The sequence below is a fragment of the Cicer arietinum genome, chromosome 5 (genome assembly GCF_000331145.2).
Source record: "Cicer arietinum cultivar CDC Frontier isolate Library 1 chromosome 5, Cicar.CDCFrontier_v2.0, whole genome shotgun sequence".
NCBI classification, from domain to species: Eukaryota; Viridiplantae; Streptophyta; class Magnoliopsida; order Fabales; family Fabaceae; genus Cicer; species Cicer arietinum.
The window spans coordinates 41256175-41261891 of NC_021164.2; the positions used below are offsets into that span (position 1 = coordinate 41256175).

The following is a 5717-nucleotide window of genomic DNA, read 5'->3' on the forward strand; positions in this document are numbered from 1 at the left end:
CAATTTTCAGCAACCTGAGATATTTTTAACCAAACTACTCGGTATTAAATTCTTCGACAAAAGATTCACCGTACTTAATCTAATTTATTTATCGACGAATAATTTTGATTGGGGTATCAAAAGATATTTTTGGGCATTAAACTCACAAAGTATCAATAACTTGGCTAAAAAGCCTCAAAGTTCAATATCAAAATACACTAAGAAAACATAAATTAGAGTTTAAAACTATGGGTCTTACATTACTACCCCCCTAAAATTAGTTTCGTCCTCGAAACTACGTGTCGATAAACAACTCAGGGTGTTGCTCCCTCATCTTGCTCTCCAATTCCCAAGTCGCATCTCCAGTAGTTGAGTTTCAAATTACCTTGACCAACGAAACATCCTTGTTCCTTAACTGCTTAATCTTCCTGTTATCAATTCTTACAGGTAATACTTCAAATGCCATGTTATCCTTCAACTGAATTGTATCTGGTTCGATAACATGAGACAGATCTGCAAAGTATTTCGTTAACTGTGACACATGAAACACATCATGAATATTGGACAGTATCGGAGGCAATGCAATCCGATAAGCAATCGGTCCAATTCGTGCAGAAATCTGATATGGTCCAATGAATTTCGGAGTCAATTTCTTCGATTTCAAGGCGTTACCAACTCCAGTCGTAGGCGTGACTCTTAGAAATACATGATCACCCTGTTCGAATTCTAGAAGTCTGCGACGCTTGTCCACATAACTCTTCTGACGATCTTGTGAAGTCTTCATTTTCTACTTTATCTTCTTTACCTTATCAGTAGTCTGTTGTACCATATCCGGTCCTACATTCATATTTTCCCCATCCTTATACCAACACAAAGGAGTTTGACACTTGCGCCCATATAAAGCCTCATATGGTGCCATTCCAATACTTGCAAGAAAGACCTTGGAAAAGCGAATGTAATCCTTGGAATCAAGATTACTAGGTCAGAAAATGGAATTTCTTTGGATCAATCTCACTACGTTGACTGTAAACCTGCTTGCACACCATATGATCCAAGTGTGAAACTTTTCAAGAACTTTGGTGAAGGTGTTAGACAAACTGAATATGCGAGCATCATTGGCAGCCTCAGGTATGCCACTGATTGTACTAGACCTGACATTGCCTACGTCGTGGGACTGTTGTGCAGATTTACCAGTAGACCTAGTATGGAGCATTGGTACGCTATCATATGACTCCAAAGCAAACAGTGGTTATGTTCTTAGTATAGCCGGTGGTGTTGTATCATGGAAATCGAAAAACAAACAATATTGGCTCAGTCCACTATGGAGTCTGAAATGATAGCACTAGCTACTGCTAGTGAAGAAGCAAGTTGGTTTAGATGCTTGCTAGCAGAGATCCCTTTGTGGGAAAGGCCATTGCCAGCTGTGTTGATCCACTGCGATAGTACCGCGACTATTACAAAAATTGAGAATCGTTATTACAACGGTAAGAGACGACAAATATGTCGTAAGCACAACACAATTAGAGAATTACTTTCTAAAGGAGCTGTTATAGTGGATCATGTACGTACTGATGAAAATTTAGCAGATCCTTTGACGAAAGGATTAGCTAGAGAGAAATTCCTTAATACATCCAAAAGGATGGGACTATTGCATATAGATCAATGAGTCACTTATGATGGTAACCCGACCTAAGAGACTGGAGATCCAAGAATTAGGTTCAATGGGTAATAACAAGTCATAGTGATATGAGATGAACATGCTATATTATATATGAAAAGCATGATTCCTGAAGCGATAAAAGGATGAGATAATAGAAACTCTTAATGAGATCTATACTCTATGTGGAGTGGAGTACCTAGCTACAAGAGTACTCTTGATAGACTCACCTATGTGAATGTGGAAGTGGGGGCCGCTTCCTATGGAATTTCGATGCATAATTCCTAGAGCGTTCACTATACTGGGATACACGTGCATGGCCCTAAATGCACGTGCTTTTGAGAATACACCTAATGAAAAGGTTGTGTGTGGGTTTGATGTCAGAGATAGAGTTCAAGACTACGAGTCACTCTTGTTGAATCTGAATCTTACTTGCTATGCAAAGGTTCAAGTCAAGAGACACCTTTGTCTATGCACGATCTTATAGAAAAGTGTTTGACACTATTCAAAAACCTATTTTTTAAATTCAAGTGGGGGATTGTTGGAAATGATGATGCTTTAATGGAAATTTATTGGAAATAATGATGACATTTATGAGAGTTAGTGTTGTTGTGAATCGAAAAAATTGAGAAGTCCCACATTGGATAGATATCACACACTAGTAGGGTATCTAAGGTGGAGGTATGGAACTTGGGGAGGGCATCAAGGGGCACCCCAATTTTATGAAGGAGAGAGAACCCAAGCAATATTAACCACCACACACGCGCGCGCCGCTGTTCGTCCGGCCCGACCTTGGCTTTGGCTACGGGTGTATTATTATTTTTTGACATGAAAATTAATTAATTATTTTAATTAACTGATTGTTTGCGTTTTATCTCTAATTGATATGTTAATTACGTAATTGCCCTCCACCGAGTCATATTTGATCTAGTCTTCCTCTCTGAATTCGTGCGTCTGTTTTTGCCCGGTCAAAACCCTAATCTTTGGTCTCACGTTTCTTTTGTTGTCCGGTCAAAAGTCAGAGTCAAAACCCTAAGTTTGGAGTGCAAGTTTCTGAGGCCACTTGTTGGAGCACACGTTCTAATGGATCCCTGATTCTCTCAGATGCAGTTGCAGATTTCCTCTAAAAATAGAAGGTTCTCCTCAGTTGAAAAATCACACCCAAAGCTCTTTGTATCTGAGGCTTTTCTCACTTCTCCCCTTTCTTACTGTTTCTTCTCTTTCTTTCGAGTGGTCTTAGTGCCATATTACGAGTGGCAGTCGTACGACTGCCATATTGAAGGTGTAATTTTAGAACGGTTTTCTACAGTGCAGTAGAACTCTGATACAGAGTATCTGAGATGTTTTATCCTGGGAACTTCGTGGTTGATAGTCTGCCTTACACAATTTGGACAGTGCCTCAAAACGTCTTAAAGAGAGTGACCTAGTTCGCGACTCAACCAAATAATATTTTCGGTGGCATAAATTATTTTTAAAAGGTTTCTCGAAATTCAAAAAACAACAACTTTGAGCATTATAAATAGCCCCACCCATTCTCCTCCCTTTTAATTCAATTTAACATTTCAACCTCCTAACATCACCTCTCATTTTCTGTTAACCACTTCCTTAATTTCTATCTACCAAATTAAAACCAACCTCACAACACAACAATTGATACCAAAACAAACAAAGATGAGAACCATCACTACAACAACAAGTCCCAACACATTAGCACCAACAGCATCGATGATGCACTCATCATGGCACTCACCAATTCCATACCTTTTTGGTGGACTAGCAGCTATGTGAGGACTCATAGCTTTTGCGCTCTTGATTTTAGCATGTTTTTATTGGAGACTCTCTGGTCAATTACAAGATGAAGAAAACGGTAACAGGAACATGGAGAATAATGAAAAAGAAGGTGACTCTACAAAAAAAAAAGAATCTTTGAAGGTTTATGAAGAGAAAATTCTTGTCATTATGGCTGGTGATGAAAACCCCACTTTTTTAACTACCCCTGTTTTTCCAAAATCACTGTCTCTCGTCAATCTAGTTGACAACAATAATCAACTCCAAGATCATGAACTTGTTGATAAAACAGAGAAGGAACATGAAACACAACAATAGACCCATCTTTAATTTCTTTTTTATTTTTCCCTCTGTTTTAGGACTTGTTGGTCTGTGGTCCATGATTCGGGAAGTGTATATTTGAGGTGAGATTTATTATAATTGAGCGAATTTTCTACTAATTTTATGAATTGACTTTTTTATTTTTTAATTAATGTTTTCATAATCATATATCTTCTTTTTAGAATCAATTATAAACATAAATAAATAAAATTATGTATTTATTTTTTAAAAATCAGATGCATTATTTTTTATTCTTTTACTAATTTAGAGGAGTAATTATTAGTGTTAAAATTTTTGGTTAATTAATTTATGAATGATTTCTTGAGCTTGAGAAGCAAGAAATTATTACGAGGAAATTACGAGTAGTATTTAGTAGTAGTGTGGAACAAGCATTTGTGACTGGGAACTAAAATCTGTGTGCAGAAAAATAAATTTAAAAAAATGATGCAACTGAATAATAATAATAATAATAATAATAATAATAATAATAATAATAATAATAATAATAATAATAATAATAAGATAAATAATACCGTCTGTATTGTAAGATTTCCATTGCTACGAAATTATTTTTCGTATTCTTATTTATTTTGAACAAAATGACAAATCCAAACTGAGATATCTGAAAAATGAGAACCTTTGCAAATATTAAACGCAACTTAGTTTGGTTCTTCAGCGTCATAATTTGATTTTGATTTTGAAAAATTTATGTTAATTAAAAACTACATTTTATATATTTAAATACATTATGTTCAATAATAAATTTAGAAGTAAAAATTATTTGTTTAATTCTTTTTTATCTTAATGTTACTTTAACAAAAAATAAATTATAAATGTCATTCTCAATTTTTAAATTTTTTAATTATATTATTCAATTATTACTACAACACTTAAATAATTATTTTTTTAACTTTTTTAACATGTATGAAAGATATTAAATCATGTTTATTTGTATCAAAGAAAGGAGTATAAAGTCTGGCTTGTTGTTTATTTTCTTATAGAGCAGAAATTTTTACACATTGGTATGGGGTTAACTCTCTGGGGAATTTGAATAAAAATTCTTATAGAGTGCCAGAGTGGTAATAATTTGAATATCAAAACCTTTTTTCGAGGAGAAATTAAATGAAAATATTAAAACCTTAGAAATTACTATTATATAATTAACCATTATAAGAATATTTGAATTTTAAAAGTTCTTTAATTATAATAATTTAAAAATATGACAATGAAAACCGGAAAGTTGATTTTTAAAAATCCAACTTTACTTGAACATTTATAATTATAATAAATAAGTATAGACTGCATGAAAATTGAGCATTTAATTTAAAATAAAATATGAAAATTCAAAACATTTGCTTTTGTAAGGAAAACCTTAAGCAATAACATTCATCCCTCACATTCAAAACAGCCATGGTGATGTTAAAACATTCAAAGAGGTAGGCAATACATGTATTTTATCAGCATATATTTGACATTTATGACATTTCTTTACGTAACTAAAACAATCAGATTCCATAGTCAACCAATAATAGTCAGCCCTCAAGATTTTTCTTGCCATTGTGTGTCTATTTGCATGAGTTCCAAAAGAACCTTCGTGAACCTCTTGAATAATTTTCTCTGCTTCTGCTTGATCCACACATCTGAGGAGAACCATATCATGATTTCTCTTGTAAAGCACATAACCATTTAAGAAGAAGTTCATTGAGAGTCTCCTTAAAACCCTTTTGTTGTTTTCTGAAATACCTGATGGATATTCTCTATTCTTAACATAGGATTTGATATCATAAAACCATGGTTTGCTATCAAGCTCTTCTCCTATCGATAAGCAATATGTTGGCTTATCCTTTTGTTGAATTTTTATGACCGGCACATCCTGACTGACACTTATTTTGAACATTGATGACAATGTGGCCAGGGCATCAGCCAATTGGTTTTCTTCTCGAGGAATATGGTGAAAAGTGATATGCTCGAA

At 34.2% G+C, this 5717-nt stretch overlaps 2 pseudogenes; one reads left to right on the forward strand and one right to left on the reverse strand.

The window, feature by feature from the left end:
* The first annotated feature begins 3202 nt into the window (after window positions 1-3202).
* On the forward strand, window positions 3203-3893 carry LOC101494983 (protein GLUTAMINE DUMPER 5-like; annotated as a pseudogene).
* A 1340-nt stretch (window positions 3894-5233) lies between these two features.
* LOC140920454 (uncharacterized) overlaps window positions 5234-5717 on the reverse strand; it is a 3577-nt pseudogene continuing 3093 nt past the window's right edge.